Raw genomic sequence first — 19,460 nt, 5'->3', positions numbered from 1 at the left:
ATTTGCATTTTTTAAAAGAAAATAACAAATTGGAGAAAAAGTTACAGAGATTTAAAAATCGAAAAACTGTATTTTTAGCCAATAGCGAGACAGGAATTTTCTGCATTTAGCGGAGCAGTGTCAACTTTAAGGTTGTACCTTATGAAATTTATCGTTTAGCAAGTGAACCTGTTCATTGTAGGTTTCTAAATAAACAGAAATATCTATATATATAAAGCTGAAGTTGTCTCTGTGTGTGTGTGTGGCAGGTTTGGTAGCCTTCAACTAACATTATCTCCTCCGAGACCTTGCGGCGTAAGTTGACCAAAATTGAGAGTATGATAGAAGAAGGCTTGCTCTTCATTCTGTAGAAGAAAAAATTCAAATTGGACCATGTTAAGACCAAAAGTTATTTACATCAAAAAGGTGCTTTTGTCTATGAAAATCCTTATTTTTTACGATTTTTTGACTGCTGTGTCGCCATTTTTCGGTGTATTTCAATCAGAAAAATGTTCACTTAAAGAGAATAACAAGCTAGATAATGCAAAAGTTTTACTTTTTAAAAATTCCAATTCTAAAGGGTCGAAAAGAAAACAAACCTGAGCAACGCCGGGCTATACTGCTAGTACTCAATAAAATCACCATGTATGATCTTACTGTTCCTTTTGTCTCTTCATTGATTGTATTATTAAAATTTGTTATGTTAATATATTTGTCTGCATGTGTTTACTTCATGCGTATTTCAGTATTATGTATACCTTTCCAATTATTGATTATGATGCTTAATCCCTAAAACAGCCCTGATGATCCAAAAACCAATTTCAACTGTGACCATCATGTCCTAGTTTTTAATCATCGAGTAAAATTACTATACAATGTCATTTATGGGGGAAGGGATTAAGAGAATAGTGTGTACTTTGAAGGAGATTTAACTAATTTATAGTAAGTCAGTACCTATTAGATTGTCTATCTATAAGCGAATATTCCATTCTAGTTTGTTTCTGCACATATCTTGTGTATGTCTGATCGGCGCCGTCTGACAGACGAGGTCTACGAGGTTGCTGGCCAACCATATCCTATGTTTAGACACGTTTAGATGTCCTGGCATGTTTATACGTTTCTAATTTGAGTCGCAACCCAAATTAGAAGAGCGCTATAAAATTCTAAAAAGAATGTAGTGAAGACATTCTTCTTTTTTTCTGAAATATTTGATTAATCGTAAAATGCTGGCGAATATGTTATGCAGTAAATAATTCATAAGACGCATAAAAGCCACCACATAACATTTCATGTAAAGTAAAAAGAGTCAGGAAATACTTCGTCAAAATAAATCAAGATTATCAAGCGTTAGTTTTATAATTTTTTTAGGAAAGATGTTTTTTTTTATTCAAAAATTTTAAACTAAAGGTACAAATGGGTGGTGAAGGTAAGCAGTTGGGAGCTTGCAGAACTAAAGCAACATTAGGTATATAAATATTGCGTGTATGTATATATATATATATATTATATATATATATATATACACGGCGGTGCATCAGCATGGCCGCAGCTCTGAGCTGAAGCTAGAAAAAAGAAGTATATCTATTATATATATATATATATACTCTTTTACTCTTTATTTGTTTCAGTCATTTCACTGTGGCCATGCTGGACCACCGCTTTTAGTCGAGCAAATCGACCCCAGGACTTATTCTTTGTAAGCCTAGTACTTATTCTATCGGTCTCTTTTGTCGAACCGCTAAGTTACGGGGACTTAAACACACTAGCATCGATTGTCAATCGATGTTGAGGGGACAACCACAGACACACACACACACACATATACACACATATATATACGTTAATACGACAGGCTTCTTATCAGTTTCCGTCTACCAAATCCACTCACAAGGCTTTGGTCTGCGCGAGGCTATAGTAGAAGACACTTGCCCAAGGTGTCACGCAGTGGGACTGAACCCGGAATCATGTGGTTCACAAGCAAGCTACTTACCACACAGCCACTCTTACGAACATAGATGCAAGCATTGGTGTTTGTATGTATATACATATTCTTTTATTTGCTTCAGTCATTTTACTGTGGCCATGCTGGAGCACCGCCTTTAGTCGAGCAAATCAACCCCAGAACTTATTCTTTTTAAGCCTAGCACTTATTTTATCGGCCTCTTTTGCCGAACCACTAAGTTACGAGGGGACATAAACACAACAGTATCGGTTTTCAAGCGATGGTTGGGGGACAAACACAGAACAACAAACATACACACACACACGCGCGCGCACGCACACACACATATACAGAGATAGATAGATAGATAGATAGATAGATAGATAGAGAGATAGATAGATAGATAGATAGATAGATAGATAGATAGATAGATAGATAGATAGATAGATAGATAGATAGATAGATAGATAGATAGATAACTTTTTATTGTAGCCACACAGGGCTAAACACCAGAATACAAATGGACGAAATACAATGTAGAATTTTTTCTTTTCAAGGGGGATGGGTGGGCACAAAAAAAAAACGTTTGATCAATAGGATCTGTGGGTGTGGTGGTGTATAAATAGCAATATATATATATAAAGTCACAGTTTAGGTGTAGCCTTGGAAAGAAAAACCTACAAAAAAGACAAAGGTCACCTCAGATAGAAAATGAACACATGAGTAAGTCGCCTTACTTCTCGTTGTCTCTTTTGGTTACAGATTTATGCTTAAAATAGTGTCGTCTTTCATCTGACCATTTTTGCCACTTTTACCCACTTTTTATTAAAACATTCGTTCGACAAAGCCTTCCTCTCTATTCTCATCCTCCTTTTCAAGTGGTACTTGAAAAAGTTGACGAGAGACTGACCAGAGAGGAAGGTGTTTGTTTGTGCAGTCCTTTCAAACAGCGTCCACCACACACATTCTTTCGCCATAGCCATCAGCGTAACGAAAACCGTTTTCCCTTCCCGTTTAAAGGAAGGTGGTGGAACAATATATATGATAGACTCGGCCGATAGGCGAGCCTGACCTACACGTGACAACAGCTGTTCGACGAAGGACCACAGCTCTGAAATATCTGGACACTGTACGAGTGCGTGCAGAACGGTTTCGTCGCTCTGACCACATCTCGGGCATGTCGGTCCGGTGATGGTTTTCGAACCGTGCCTGTAGCTCTTCTCTCGAACAGGTAGTGCGTCTCGATAGCATTGCCAAGCCAGGGATTTCTGGAAGTTATCCATAGGCCCCGTACAGGCGGGTTTGGAATTTCTCGTCGACGCCCAGGTTTGCCCCGCGTGTGTCGTCAGACCTCCCCTCCACTAGTCCTCTATAGAACGCTTTAGTCGTTTGTAAGTTGCACAAGTTTGACCCCGGTCGGCAGAGCTGCTGTAGAGCTTGGCGGTACTCTCGGTGCCAATCGCCCAGTTTCGGTCTCTTCTTGATCCACGCTTGCAGTTCGGTCAGTTAGACGAGCTGCGGGAAGGCGCGCTTCACAAACGGCACCCACACCTGTTCACCGACGTCGATGAAGTTCCAGAGATGCCGCAGTCTCAGCGCATGCCTGCGCATCATCACCCACGGCATGCCCAGTACTCCATTCAACAAATTGACAGCAAATGGACTTCCTCGCCATCGGAATGCCACCCTTCCACAGGAAGCGGAAGAGTATGCGTTCCAGTTTGGTGATGGTGGCGTCGGGACAAGGTACGGCGGTCAGGCGGTAATTGATGACGGATGCGATGTACAAGTTCGCCACCTCCGCCTGGCCTTTTAGAGACAGCTTTCTCTCGGCCCATGTTTGGCTGAGAGCGACCACTCTACTCGTGATCTCGTCCCAGTTCCTATACATTTGGAGGTCCGGACTGAACCAGACCCCGAGCAATTTAACCGGTCCGTCCGTCCAGCGTCCCACTACTGAGCCGCAGTCGGATGGCATGGGCTTGCTTCTCCAGGTGCCGAGTAGCAAACCCACTGACTTTTCGGGGTTAATATTCGCTCCCGTCACCGTTTCGTATTTTCTTAGTGTCTCGCCGATCATCTGGATGTGTTTGTCGCTCGACACTATGACGGTGACATCGTACGCATATGCCGACACGCTCGTCCCGCAACCCAGTTCCCGTGGGATGCCCCTCAGTGTGGCCAGCTTCCGTTGTAGCGGCTCGAGAGTCAATACATACAGAAGCGCCGACAGGGGACACCCCTGACGGACCGAACGCGTGATGTCAAACGGTTTCGACAGGTGACCGTTCGCCCGATCACCGACCGGATGCCGCTATACAAGGCAGCGATCCAACCGCGGAAGACGGGACCGAAGCCAGCCGCCCTAAGGACGGCCGCCAAGTACCGATGGTCGACCCTATCGAAGGCTTTAGACTGATCCAAATTGATTAGCCCCACCCATGCCAGGATCCTTAACTACCCTGTCCACAATGTAGCGCATCAGATGGAGGTTGTCATGTATGGTTCTGCCCGGCACGGCGCATGTTTGCACACTGTCGACCAGTTTACCAATGACAAGCGCCAACCTCTCGGCTATTACTTTGGCCAAAATTTTCAAATCTGCGTTGAGCAGAGTGATGGGCCTGAAATTTTCTATAAAATTCCCCTTGTTTGGGTCTTTCTTCAGCAACGTCACTGCACCTCAGCTCACGAAACCGAGGATTCTCCCATTTTGTTGCCAGTTGCAGTAGACTGATGCCAAGAGGTCGCCAAACAATTCTGGCATTTGACAATACAGCTCGTAGGGTAAACCATCCAATCCAGGCGACTTATCCCTCACGCAGCTCGCCATCACATCCTGCACGTCAGCGGCTGTGATGGGACTTTCACAATACTCCGCTTCTCTTGCCGAGAGCCGCTGCAGGTCGGTCAGGTAGGCACTGAGATCCATCCCGCGTTCCGACCCACCACTCGCACCAAACAGTCGAGCAAAGTGCTGTTGAAAGGCCTCACACATCCGTTCGGGTTCGAGTAACACTGCATCCTGTTGATCTATTAGAGACCGAATGGTGGCTCTGTTGCCACGCTGCGCCTCCGCTACCCGGCCTCTCGCGCAGCTCTTCCCCTTCGTTTCTTAAGGCACGCATTTTAGCTCTGACGACGCAACCTTCGTGCTTGACGTTGAGGTGTTGGTCGAGGGCCATCCTCGCAGCCACACGTGGTTGCGCTGCCAGTGCTAAGTGCCCCTTCTAGTTTCTTACCAGGTCTCCCTCTACTCTATTTCGATCTATCGCTAATTCCTTGCTAAACCTAATTGATTCCGATTTTATTGCCATTTTCAGGGCGAACCACAAGCGGTTGTTAACGACGGCTCCCGTCAGCGCCCTCTTAATTAACTCGCTAATCGGTTCCTGTAAACCTGTCGCGCTAAGAGCGACGTGTTCAGTTTCCAGTAACCGGGACCCTGTCTATGTGTCTTATCTAAGTCGAGCGTACACGTCACAAATTTGTGATCTGTGTAGCTGACTATTTAAATTGTGGACATTCTACACTATCCCTATCCGCTGTCCTGCATAGAAATCTATCTAGATAAGATCTCGACGACGATCCGACCGTTTGTCCAATTCCACGTTAGCACGTTCGGATGGTCGAGTCGGAACCTGTCAGACAAATGGAAACGTCTGAGTAGGTCTTTGAGGCACTTACAACCACTTCTATTCCTATCCATTCCCCATAATCTAGATGCGTGTCCAAGGTAGCGTTCCAATCCCCTACAAACAGTAAAGGTCTAGACGTACCCAGGAAAACCTCTAGACGTCTGAAGAAATCCGCCCGACCCGTTAAGGACGGTGCATAAACTGCCATCAGACGGAATGCACACCCATTTCTGCCATCCACGTCCAAGACAACCAGCCTACCCTCCGGGTCTAGAATATTGTTCTTACTTTACATTTAGACACTTTCGAAAAGCACCGCGGTACCTCCACCACCCATGTTCGGCAGACAGGGGAAAAATAAATGTCAAATTGATCGCCAAACATGGACGCGAGGGCCCGCGGCTTGCTGAGTCTGGTTTCACTGATTGCTACTATAGCCACGTTCAGTGACTTGATGTCGTTTAGAAGGTAACCTTGCTTCCAAGCCGAGGCCAAGCCACGCGCATTCACACAACCTAATTTAAGCATAATTGATGTTTACGAAAATTGTGTTTCACACACTACTTTGGAAGAGACAAGAGGCAAGAGGGAAGGTCACTTACTCATTTCGAAAGTTTCATTTTTTTCTTCTTCTTTTGTAGTGTCTTTGATGAAGTGTTTGTATAGTTTTTTGGAGAGGTAACGTTGAAACCCGCCTACTGCATTTGGAAATATTGTTTCATTGTATGGTGTTGTGTTTGTATTATGTGTACAATTTTTATGTGGTTCGGTGGTGTGGTGCGCGGATGATTGTTTGTCTTAAAGTCATCTTCACAGATGTCCGTGTTGGATACAATATAATCCATTAATTTTTTATTGTCTGTGTCTATTGCAGTTAGTTGTGTGTGTGGTTTTGCGGGTTCATTGAGTTTTTGATTGTCTATGGGGATGCTGTCCGGAGTTAAATATCTCCCTGCTTTACTTCCTTGTTTGGTGGTCTTTTTTTATCTTTTACTTTTACCCCCTGTGGCTATTTGCCATTCCGTCGAACTTTCGTCGTCCGACGAATCAGAATGGGATAAAGGCAAAGCATTTGCGTTAATATGTATGCTTGTAGAAATTGTTGATGTTTTGTGCGGTGTTTGTGTTGTTGTGGTGTTAGGGGTAGAATTTGTCTTCTTGTCACTGTTTTCTGTCTTTTTAATTGTCGTCCTGGTGTGGGTGGTGGGTCTATTTATTGGTTGTGACCTCAACGGTGATTGTGTTGGTACTGTTTTTCTTGGTGGGTGTTGTGGGGTTTGTTTGCTGGTTTGTTGTTTTTCTTGGATTGTTCCATAATTGAGTGTGTTGGTGTTTGGTGTGTGTGTTGGCAACAAGGGTTTTTTATTTGTTTTCTGATTTGTTCTTTCTTGTTTTTTCTGTGCCAGAGCGCACTTGGCAATTAAATTATCTGGGCTGCCACAGTTGTAGCATCTAGGCTTTTTGCCTTCTGCTACAACATATAGGCGTTGCCCATTTTCTAAGTGGATCCTATCAGGTAGGTTCTCGATAGAGGCCCCCTCAATCTGGATGGTCACTACTATTGTTTTACCACCCTAATTGTCGTTTTTGTACACGACGGTTTCTAATATATTTATCTTTTTCAAATGGTAACAGATTGCCCCTGTTATCCATTTGTTAGGTATCTCGGGGGGTACATTTTTAATGCTAATTCTACTCACTCTCTGGCCTTTGTAATATGGTACCATGATGATTTCATCATTTTGCAGACTCCGTAGAGTGAGCTTTTGCCACTTCCTGGTAGGGAAGCGGACCACCACTGTATTAAACTGGGGACCCCCAGTTTAACATTCTTTTTTTCATTATGCTTTTTAATACTTTCTATGTCCGTTTTGGTAATCTGTTCATTTTGCTTTTTGTTTTTTCTTATATTTTATATATAATTGTCTTATTTTCTATTTGTTCCTTTATGTGTTGAGGTGTATGCAGCACTAAATCCCGCCCTTGTGTTGTAAAGAGAGCTCTCGTTTCTATTAACTCTCCATTCGTAAATTTTACTATTCCTTTTTTCTGACGCAGAGTGTCAGCGAAATTTACTGGTGTTGTTGATTCTTTTATATTAAGATCTTCACTATTAGATAGTAAGATATTTATTTCATTTTTATTGTTGTTCTTGTTGTTGTTGTTGTTTTTGTTAATAGTATTCGCGTGAGTTTCATTTTTATCATTTATGTTGGTCGTGGTTGTGGTGGTGGTAGCAGTAGTAGGCTAGTTGTTGTTGTTGTTAGTGGTGGTGGTGGTGGTGGTGGTGGTGGTGGTGGTGGTGGTGGTGATGACAGGGCTGTTACCGCAAGTGATTGCAGCGTTCACTACCACGTCATTCAGGTTGCACTTTGCGTACATAAGTTCTTTTTTTCTCCTAGCGATTCCAGACTAGGAAAATGCTGGTCCATAAAGGAACGCGACCAGCGTTCTACAATAATATTTCTCGACATGTTTTAATGTCGAGAAGAAAAATACACAAATTAAATAGTGTTGAAATTGCCCCTAGGGGCGAATTCCTCCCTTGGAAAAGCACTCAAACGAAAGTTGGGTGCCTTACACACCTGATTTACAAAAATGTACATAAAATATGGGCTATAAATAGTCAAAATAAACGATTACCTTCGGAGCCGAGGTGACGTCCGTCGATAGATAATAGATAGATAGATAGATAGATAGATAGATAGATAGATAGATAGATAGATACATACATACATACATACATACATACATACATACATACACATACATACATACATACATACATACATGATGATGGCTGCCCCCTCGTTATCGAGTATGGCCATTGAACGAGGCTTAACTGTTATTGGTGCTGTGATCGAATGTGAATTTTATTTGCTTTTTTCAGTTGAGACTCACAGCACCATCAACAATCATGAACAATGTTGTTATCATGCAATGCCCGGGAAAGAAGATTTTTTTTAAAGTGAGGAAAGGCTGTGCATTGAGTCAATCCCACTCACTAAGCAACAGCAGCCATAATCCGAAAAGAAAAACAAGTCAACATCATCAGTAACCACTGAGCCGCAGGTTTTATGTCGGAGTTATCCCAGTTACCTGAGTTACCTTCTCCTAGAAGGATGCCCTGACAAAGGCTGGGAGTCCTTCACTTCCAATGGTTTAACATACATACATACATACATACATACATACATATATACATACATACATACATACATACATACATACATACATAGAAACTATTGTTTGTTTTTGTGCGTGTGTATGTGTGTATGTTTTGCAAGATTTTTAATGTGAATTGTTATGTTGAAACATTTTGCTGTATCTTGGGGCGTTCATAACGCCAATATTAAACGCCAGTACTGGTTCAACTTCACTTCTTTATAACTAGTCAATTGGTTAATTATTTAGCCAATACACAAATTAATTTGTTTGCTTAATCACTCAGTTAATTTGTTTGTCAAAAGTTTTTCGTTCCCAATCATGATCTTACCGATGCCCTCTCTACGCCAAGTCTGCTTCAAATTTGAATATCTATTATATCTATACACAGATAATATCTGGAATTGAGATCTTTCTCACTTTTCTAATAAATTCCACCACAATCCCTTCCCCACCTTCTCTCTCTTTTTTCATTTTCTTTACACTTACTTTAAATCTTAAATACTCTATCGGATCTTTTCGGTTTGAGCGGCAGTTTTTAACATAATTTCTAGGTAACTAAAAAATGTTAAACTTCGTATACTGGTAGAATATGTTTATAAAACATCTTTTTCTCTTGGCTTTATTGAGAAAATTCTAGAGTTTGTAAGATATTTGTTGTTGTTTTTCTGCAATTTCTGCGATTTCAACCAATCAGTAACGTCTATTGCGGTAAAGAACATTCTGTGCCGTATGAATATGTCCCTCGTTTAAGGAACAGATTGGGTTTATTTACATTTGTGAAGAAAAAAAGATACCCTTCCCCCAACCCTAACCCTAACTAACCCTAAATCTAAAATAGACTTTAATGCAATAGATCGATACTAGGGTCATAATTATGGGTGACAATTTCATATGACACCGCTAGAAAAAACTGCCATTTTCTCTAGCGGTATCATATGAAATTGTCACCTATAATTATGAACCTAGTATCGATCTATTGCATTTCAGTCTATTTTAGATTTAGGGTTAGTTAAGGTTACTTAGGGTTAGGTTTAGGGTTAAGGTTAGGGATGGGGGAAGGGTATCTTTTTTTCATCACAAATGTAAATAAACCCAATCTGTTTCTTAAACGAGGGACATATTCATACGGCACAGAATGTTCTTTACAGCAATAGACGTTACTGATTGGTTGAAATCGCAGAAATTGCAGAAAAACAACAACAAATATCTTACAAACTATAGAATTTTCTCAATAAAGCCAATAGAAAAAGATGTTTTATAAACACATTCTACCAGTATACGAAGTTTAAAATTGTTTAGTTACCTAGAAATTATGTTAAAAACTGCCGTTCAAACCGAAAAGATCCTCTCTATCTCTTCCATTTCTTCCGCTATCCTTTCTGTTGCTATCTTTCGTTTTTTCACTCCCTCTCTTTCCCTCCCCATTTTTCTACTTATCTATGTGTCTGTCTATCTCTTTCTTTTTCTTTCTCACTCTCTCTCTCTTTCCCTTTCTCCCCTTCTCTCTCTTTCTCTCCCTCTCTCTCTTCTTTTTTCTTATTTTACCAGTTTGTCACCAGACAAACAACTTTCTACCAACAAATAAATTAGTTTTTAAAACAAACACAGTCTGTCAAGAGGGTAGGGGAGTGTCGATGGTGGTAATGGCTGTGCTGGGAGTGATGGTGGTGGTAATGGTGGAGCTGCTGGTGCTGGTCGTGGATACCGATCCTTCAAAAGTCTGAAGAGGTTATTTATGCTGTGTCACGTCCAAAACCTGATCCAATCACAAATAAAGAGAAAGAGGAGGTGGGGTGACGAGATTCAGAGGAAGTAACGAGATGTGAGGATGAGAGTAAGAGAAACAGAAGAAATAGAGGGTAGCGGGAGGAGGAGGAGGAGAATGAGTTGAAGAAGCAGAGAGTAAGGTTGGTTTCAGAAAGGAGGAGGAGCAGGAGGAGAAGGAGAAGGAAAAAAGTAATTAGAGAAACAAGATACAAAAGTACGGGGAAAAGGTGGAGAAATATGAAAATAAATAAAACAATTGAATAATTAAAGGTAAGGCACCACCACCAACACCTTCACCTCCATTACCGACACCATCATCTCCATCGTCACCACCAACAACAACAGCAACAACACCATCACTACCAACATCATCATCAAAACCAATACCTCAATACCATCATTATCATCACCATCATTATCAACATCCCCACCTTCAAAACTGTATCACCTATTTTTGTTTGTTATTGTTGTTGTTGTTTTTTTTTGGGGGGGTGGAGCTTCTAGGGAGAGGGTGATTCAGTTTCAAATAGACGGCTAACAGATTATTTGTAAGGATGTAACTAAAGGGAAATTGGCTGCTATTTCGAACAGGTCGAGTGACTGCATTAGAAAACAGCTCTTCCTTCTAAGAGTACAAAGAGGCGGTGAAAAGTAATAGGGTTAAACCCCTTAACAAGCAAACAAACAAACAAAACAGAAACAAAAAATTCACGTGAATATAGCAATATAACTATAAAAAATAATTTTAAAAATAATAAAAATAATTAATAATATCGATAGATGAATGAATAAATAATGGAAATAATGGATTGAGCGAAACTGAAGAGATATGTTTGTCGTGTAGAGTGTTGTTATTGTGTGGTGCTGTATGGTGGTGGCCTATCGATCAGCGAGTTTGCCCCTACCATATGCCTTAAAGTACTTCAGATTTCTTCGGATGACGGATTTGATAAAAGATGGTTCATTGTATTCCCCGGCCAAAGGAAAGAGAGGAGCGGGACGATGAGAATTGCTGGTTGGCTGGTTAATTGGTTGGTTTTGAGTTTGGCTGGTCGTTGCTTTCTGTGACGAAATCAATGGAGGAGGTGTGAGCTTATTTCACGATGGATCTAACCCCAAATAATTTGGGTTCTTTTTTATTTTTAATATATATGTGGGGGTGATGTTTGTATGTATGCATGTGTGTATGTGTGTGTATGTGTGTGTATCTATACATGTTCGCATGAGTGTATTTGCCTTACCAACGTAGAACAAGACCGTTTCTTTGGAGTTTTATCATACACATATGCATACACATACACACACATATATACACACATACATACACACACATACACACACATACACACACACACACACACACACACACACATATGCATTTATGTATGGATGTATGAATGTACGGATGAATGTGTGTGTGCGTGTGTGTGTATCAACGTGTCTGTCATCAATGAACAAATCCGTCCATCCGTCTGTCTGTCTGTAAGTCCCGCTCTGAGTTCGCCACTCTTTCTTTCTCTGTACCTCCATCGTTCCCTACCCCCGTCCCCCACCCACTCTCTCTATCTATCTATCTTATCCATCTGTTTATCTATCTGTGTACCTGTCTGTCTGTTTGTCTCAGACTGAAAACAAGAATTATGTAAAACTAAGGTCAGAGTTGAAAAAAGGGGCCAAAAAGATAACGAAGAGGATGGGAGGAGCTGAGAGGAATATTTTGGTCAACGTTTTTTTATTTATTTATAATTTCATGTATTTATTTATTTATTTTTCTCCTCTACACCAGTAAGTATTTAAATTCTCATTAAAAACGGATGGTGAGGAGAGAGTTGATGACAAGGTGGAGAGCCTGGTGACAGGTTGTGTACATGGTACTGGGTGAATCATGTCTTGAAAGACACACACACAAGCACGAGAACACACATTAACACATATACACACACCATAGAAACAGGTCTTCACATTAACGAACACAACCTCAACACCTTCTTTTGTGTTTTCTCTCATTTATTTCTACTGATGTTGTTGTTTTCCGTTTAGTCTTTAATGAAAAGAAACAAAAGGTAGATTGATAGATATAATTTTTGTGTGTATATGTGTATGTGTTGTATATATATATATATATATATATATATATATAATATATATATATATATATATATATATATGTGTGTGTGTGTGTGTGTATAATGTATGTAGGTTTATCTTTTGTATGTGCATATTTGCCTCTGTGTGTGTTCGTGTATGTGTGTTCGTGTGTATCTCTGTATATTTGTCTATGTATATCTAATATGTCTATTCGTGTGCGTTTATGTATTTTTAGTTTTTCTTGAGTGTTGTGGGAGCGGGAGATGGGATGGCGAATATGTTAATTCGACGAGGTCGGAGCTATGTCCATAGCTGTATTGAGAGTGAAAGTTTGGTCGGTCGTGGGGTCAGGTTAGTGTGGTTAATATTAAGACTTTGAGGTGCTGAAAAGGTCGATATCTCGTGAGAACACATTAGTATGAAAGGGGGCACGCGCGTACATACATCATATATACACATGTATTGATAAGCATATCGTAAGTGTACACACACTCACACATACATACAAGCATACACACACATCGATAGATAGATAAACATATTTATATACATATATACATATATATACGTATATGTAGATAGACAGGTGTACGCACACACATATGTATGTGTATAGATGCATGTGTGTGTATATGAGACAAAGAGAAAGGGAGTGGGGGTGTTTACAAAGAAATTTGGTTGAAAACAAAAGGAAAATACTACAAACGAACCGTACAACCTTAATTCCTTTCTCTGTTGTCGTCTGGAAATCATTACAATTTTGATACCGGAGAAAGAAAGAGAGAGAGAGAAAGAGAGAAAGAGAGAGGGGGGGAGGGGAGAAAGAAAGAGGATGGAAAGGAGAGAGAGGGCGAAGTAGATATTGTGAATAAGAAACTGGGGTGCGTAAAAAGGTCTTGTTCCTTCTAGATATTTTGAGGATAAATATGTCAAACTCTCCATCTGTATCTCTATCAATCAATACAGCACACACACATACAGAAACACGTACATATGCCTTTTTTATCTGCATAAATATGCATGTATGTATATGTATATATGTGTGTGCGTGTGTGTGTGCGTGTGTGCATATATACATATGTATATATATGCATGTATATATATATATATATATATATATATATATATATACATGTATGTATATATATATGTGTATATATATGTATATATATATAACGTATATATATATATATATATATATATATATATATATATATATATATGTGTGTGTATGTATATATATATAATATGTATGTATGCATGTATGTAAGCACGTATGTATGTATCTGTGTATGTATGTCTGCACGTATGTATAGGGAAAGGCTTCTTTGACGAGTTTCAGCTGTTGTTGGTGTGTGTATATTTATATATATATATATATATATACATATATATACACACACATATATATATATATACATACACACACTTAGAGACTCACATATGTACATAGATATGTATGAGTTGTTTCTTTGTTTCATATCTATATGTATGCATATAAATGTGTGCATATAAGTGTATGCGTCTGTGTATCTCTCTATGTTCGTGTATGTGTGTGTGTCTACGTGTGCGTGCGCGCGCGTGTGTGTTCCTTCTCGTGCTCCCTTCCCCAGTTCAGTACCATCATGCTTCATCATTAAGTTATTCAGAATCACGAAACCACATAATCCACCACCATCACCACCACTATTCTCATTCCTCCAAGCAACACTCCTATCACCACCACATTACTTCCACCAACCCCCACCAATATTGTCCACCCCTTCATCGTCCACAGCTCCCCACCTCTTCCACCATCTTCCATCACCCCACCTCTTCCACCATCTTCCATCACCCCGCCCCATCGTCCTCGCCTCAAAGTTCATCCACCCTCACCATCGTCCATCCCCATCATCGCCTACTCCCCACCATCGCCCACGCCCCACTATCGTTCACTCCTGCTATCATCCACCCACCTCCAAATTGCCCATCCGTACACCATCGCCCACCCATGCATAATCGTTCACCCCGCCTCATCGTCCTCTACAGCCGCCACCCTCATCTATTCTATATTCATTAATTAATTTACTTCAAACACCAGTTGCCACCCACTCCACCTCTTACTCTAACACCGGGTTACATATGGTATAACAACTGACGCAAATACACATATACATATACACGCAGACGCACACACATGAACAAGCACAATAAGTAATGCATGCTCATGCAACATACATACAGGACGCATAAATATTATACGCAGGAGGCATACTGACATAAAACGAAACTGCACACACAAGAAACTTGCTTCTCAACCATGATTCAGTCCCATTGCGTGACACCTTGAGCAAGTGTCTTCTACTATAGCCTCGGGACGACCAAAGCCGGAAACTGAAAGAAGCCGGTCGTGTGTATATATATATATATATATATATATCATCGTGATCACCGTGACCGACCAGACTATCAGACTACACATCGCTGGTCACAATGCACTTCGCATTGTTGCCTTCAAATGACGCCACCCCGCTGGCTAAGCTAGCAGGCCAACAGAAGAAAGAGTGAGAGAAAGTTGTGGCGAAAGAGTACAGCAGGGATCGTCACCACCCTCTGTCGGAGCCTTGTGGAGCTTTAGGTGTTTTCGCTCATTAAACACTCACAACGCCCGGTCTGGGAATCGAAACCGCGATCCTACAACCGCGAGTCCGCTGCCCTAACCACTGGGTCATTGCGCCTCCACACACACACACACACACACACACACACACACAATATACTTATATATATCTTTATATCAAGTTGTGTGTCTGTCTCCTACGATTTAGATTCCTAACTACTCCCACATTTTGCGGTGGCAGTTTAACTAAAACCGGGTATCTTATAGTCGTGATTCATATCGAGCCTTCTGGTATTAGCGCGCATCTACGATGAGTCTACGATTTTAAAAAAAATTTACCATCATTTTTTTCCATTTTAATGCATTTTTCGCTATTATATAAGGAAGTAACTCTCTAAAAATGTCTACGATGAGTCAACGATTTTTTAAAAAATTTAACATCATTTTTTTCCATTTTTAATGCATTTTTTTGCTATTTTTTGGCTAAAACTCTCTAAAAATGCTTATATAGTATTTCCCTTACAACCCGAGCAACGCCGGGCGATACTGCTAGTATATATAATACATGGTAGGTTCTCTCATCGAAGATGATGAATGAGGGTTCAGTAAATAACCTTCAACAATTCCTTAACCTTGTGACACCGCATATGTACCTTCAATCCAGCAGATGTCTTGCACATTTTCTCGCAAATGGTACACCTGCATGTATTCGTTGGTTCAAAATGTCTTCTCGAGAGGACAGCTAACTCAGCTTTGCTTCGTGCTTTCAACCTACAGTGACACACACAGTCATTGTTTGGTGGATCTTGCTGATGCGTTGCTTTCAAATTTGCACGAAGGGCGTCCCTATGACGAAGACGGTTACTTTCAAATTCTCTAGTCTTTAGAAAACACATTTTCCTCCATTTGCTGCGATCCCCTGCTGCACTCTCCCAGGAGCTCAGAGCAATGTCACAACGCTTCAGATTGTCTTTTAGTTTGTCCTTGTAACGAAGAAGAGGACACCTTGTTGGACGGGAAGAATTTATCAATTGCCCATAAAAAAGCTGCTTTGGAACTCTTGAGTCATCCATTCTTACGAGATGACCAGACCACCGCATTTGTATCTTAATCAAAAATGTTTCAATACCAGTGATCTCACACCTCTCCAGTAACTCACTATTTCGAACATGATCTTGCCATTTAACATTGCAAATAGAACGCAGACATCTCATATGGAAGGAATCAAGCTGATTGATATGCTTGCGATACAAGGTCCACGTTTTGGCACCATACAGAAGAGTGGTTGTTCTAGAGTCTGTGTCGCAACCTACCAAAAGCTTCACTTGCTTTATTGATTCTGTTTTGGATATCTTTTTCAAATTTTGCATCATCAGACACAATAGAGCCGAGGTATGTAAAAAAAGATACTGTTTTCAAAGCTTTACCATCAACATATACCACTGATTGTGAAGAGGGCGAAGAGTTTGGTTTCGGCTGGTGAATAAGTTCAGTTTTCGTTATGCTAATTGTAAGACCAAAGGCCTTACATGCATCAGAGAAGCTATTGAGGATGTTCTGCATGTCCTCAAGACTATGGGTGACAAGAGCACAGTCATTAGCAAAAAGGAGATCAAGAACAGTCTGCATAGAAGTCCGGGTTTTGGCATTGAACTGTTGGTGGTTAAATAACCCTCCACTTGACCGATACTCAACACCTATGCCTTCCGAGGTGTCTTTGAAGGCTGTTTCAAGCATCACTGAAAAGAAAAGAGCAAATAGGATCGGAGCAAGGACACACCCTTGCTTGATTCCATTTGATACTTCGAATGGTTCACTTTGTTCGCAGTCAGACCGTACTGACGCCATCATTCCATGATGAAAGGAGACAATCACATATACATATATATATATAATTCCTTTCTGTCGAAGAGTGTAGGCTCGAAACGTAAAATACTTTTTTATTTTTCCCGAGCGTCAAAGTAATACATGTGTTTGTTGTTCATACACCTGTCTTCGTCTTTTGTTTTTCTGTAAATTTCAGCTATATATATATATATATATTATCATTTAAACAATTTGTGGCTTAAGGCTTTGCAGGCCTCCAACAGACTATTGATTACAGAATTAGATTAATCTATAGCCTGAAAGAGACGGATTTCTGAAAGAAGCCTGCAAAAGTCGCATGAAACCACCAATTGAAAATTGTTTTAAATAATATGTATGTATATATATATATTTATTTATTTTATTTATTTTATTTTATCTAGTTTCAGCTCACGAGCTGTCAAAACCACATACTGAAAATGCTAGAAATGCCAGCTAGATAGGTCACCATTTCCCTACTAGTAAAAAGTCTCCACAAACAATCAGGATTTGCAACCCGTATATGGCAAAAAGGAAGAAAATAACGAAATCACAGTCCTTTTGGATTAATTACAGACGAAAATTCGTTTCTGGGTGAGAACCAGAGGTTCATTTCCTTGTCAATGCAATATTTCCTATAAATCTAGAAATGCTAGGGGAAAAAAAGACTCACCCATTATACCGGCTCGATCAGGCGACACCGGACGATATAATGGTCTGTCAGCATCACTACATTTATATAGACAAGCGAAATCGTATTTCCCTCCAAAATCACCACGTGAGTTGCAAAAACATTAACAACGAAACGAAGTTCCGCAGATTTATTGTATAGGAGTAATAGCGTACAATATACAAAAAGGGTGAAATATAATTAATTTAATAAAATTAATAAATTTCACCTAGTAGTTTATCGGTATAGAAAATACCATATTTGGTAAGGATTATATTAATTATAATAAAGGGTTAATTGCAACAAGTTGCTCAAAACCACACACCGAAAATATTAGAAATGGCAGCCAAATAGGTTACCATTTCTCCTACTAGTAAAAAAGTCTCCACAAACAATCAGAATTTGCAATCTAGAAACGAATTTTCGTCTGTAATTAATCCAAAAGGACGTGATTTCGTTTTTTCTTCCTTTTTGCCATATACGGGTTGCAAATTCTGATTGTTTGTGGAGACTTTTTACTAGTAGGAGAAATGGTAACCTATTTGGCTGCCATTTCTAATATTTTCGGTGTGGTTTTGAGCAACTTGATGCAATTAACCCTTATTATAATTAATATAACTTACCAAATATGGTCTTTTCCATACCGATAAAACTACTAGGTGAAATTTATCATTTTATTAAATAAATTATATTTCACCCTTTTTGTATATATATATACATGTGTATATTTGAAGGGTAATACCACTAGGTGGTCGGCCGTATGCTAGAAATAGGTCACCTATGATCAAACTACAAAGAAAGAAATGTTCTCTTGAGGATAATTCAGCGGACACCAGAACGAAATGCGGGCAAGACAGATGAAAATTAAATAAAAAACCAGAATTACTCACAGACCGGCGGTTTCGCCTATTAACGAATGAATCACTTATGTAATCCATTGTCCGTAGGCTCGTCAGTGTGGTCGTTCCATAGGTAATGCAATTTGTAAAGCTAACCACCAGTATTCTGCAATTTGATATTCAATTTATCTCCCTTAACCAACCACATGGTTCTGGGTTCAGTCCCATTGCGTGGCACCTTGGGCAAGTGTCTTCTGCTATAGCCCCTGGCAGACCAATGCTTTGTGAGTGGATTTAGTAGACGGAAACTGAAAGAAGCCTGTCGTATATATGTATATATATATATATGTGGGGGTGTATCTGTGTTTGTCCCCCTAGCATTGCTTGACAACCGATGCTGGTGTGTTTACGTCCCCGTCACTTAGCGGTTCGGCTAAAGAGACCGATAGAATAAGTACTGGGCTTACAAAGAATAAGTCCCGGGGTCGATTTGATCGACTAAAGGCGGTGCTCCAGCATGGCCGCAGTCAAATGACTGAAACAAGTAAAAGAGTAAAAGAGTATATATATGTATGTATGTATGTATGTATGTATGTATGTATGTATGTATGTATATCTATATATATATTTCTTTACTACCCACAAGGGGTTAAACATAGAAGGGACAAACAAGGACAGACAAAGGGATTAAGTCGATTACATCGACCCAGTGCGAAACTGGTGCTTTATTTATCGACCCCGAAAGGATGAAAGGCAAAAAGTGGACCTCGGCGGAATTTGAACTCAGAACGTAAAGACAAGCGAAATACCTATAAGCATTTCGCCCAGCGTGCTAATGTTTCTGCCAGTTCGCCGCCTTCAAAATATATATATATAATTATATTGTGTGTGTGTATGTATGTATGTATGTATATATATATATATA

The 19,460-nt window shown here is 40.1% G+C and overlaps 2 long non-coding RNA genes across 3 annotated transcripts in view; one reads left to right on the top strand and one right to left on the bottom strand.

Moving 5' to 3' along the window:
- LOC118767245 overlaps positions 1 to 10,861 on the bottom strand; it is a 24,379-nt gene extending 13,518 nt beyond the window's left edge. The window contains exons 1-2 of one of the 2 annotated variants that reach the window (XR_005003144.1): positions 10,825 to 10,845; positions 6,251 to 6,254 (exon numbers count right to left, since the gene is read on the bottom strand). This is a non-coding gene — a long non-coding RNA (uncharacterized LOC118767245). Of the gene's footprint in view, positions 1 to 6,250; positions 6,255 to 10,824 lie in introns of both variants that reach the window. The other variant, XR_005003146.1, reaches the window with a different exon arrangement.
- Positions 445 to 19,460, top strand: part of LOC118767247 — a 24,160-nt gene continuing 5,144 nt past the window's right edge. Inside the window, exons 1-2 of the long non-coding RNA XR_005003149.1 lie at positions 445 to 455; positions 13,432 to 13,437. This is a non-coding gene — a long non-coding RNA (uncharacterized LOC118767247). The remainder of the gene's footprint in view (positions 456 to 13,431; positions 13,438 to 19,460) is intronic.

The sequence above is a fragment of the Octopus sinensis genome, linkage group LG20 (genome assembly GCF_006345805.1).
Source record: "Octopus sinensis linkage group LG20, ASM634580v1, whole genome shotgun sequence".
NCBI classification, from domain to species: Eukaryota; Metazoa; Mollusca; class Cephalopoda; order Octopoda; family Octopodidae; genus Octopus; species Octopus sinensis.
The sequence above is the reverse complement of the archived record's forward strand: the minus strand, read 5'-3'. Positions and strand labels throughout refer to the sequence as shown.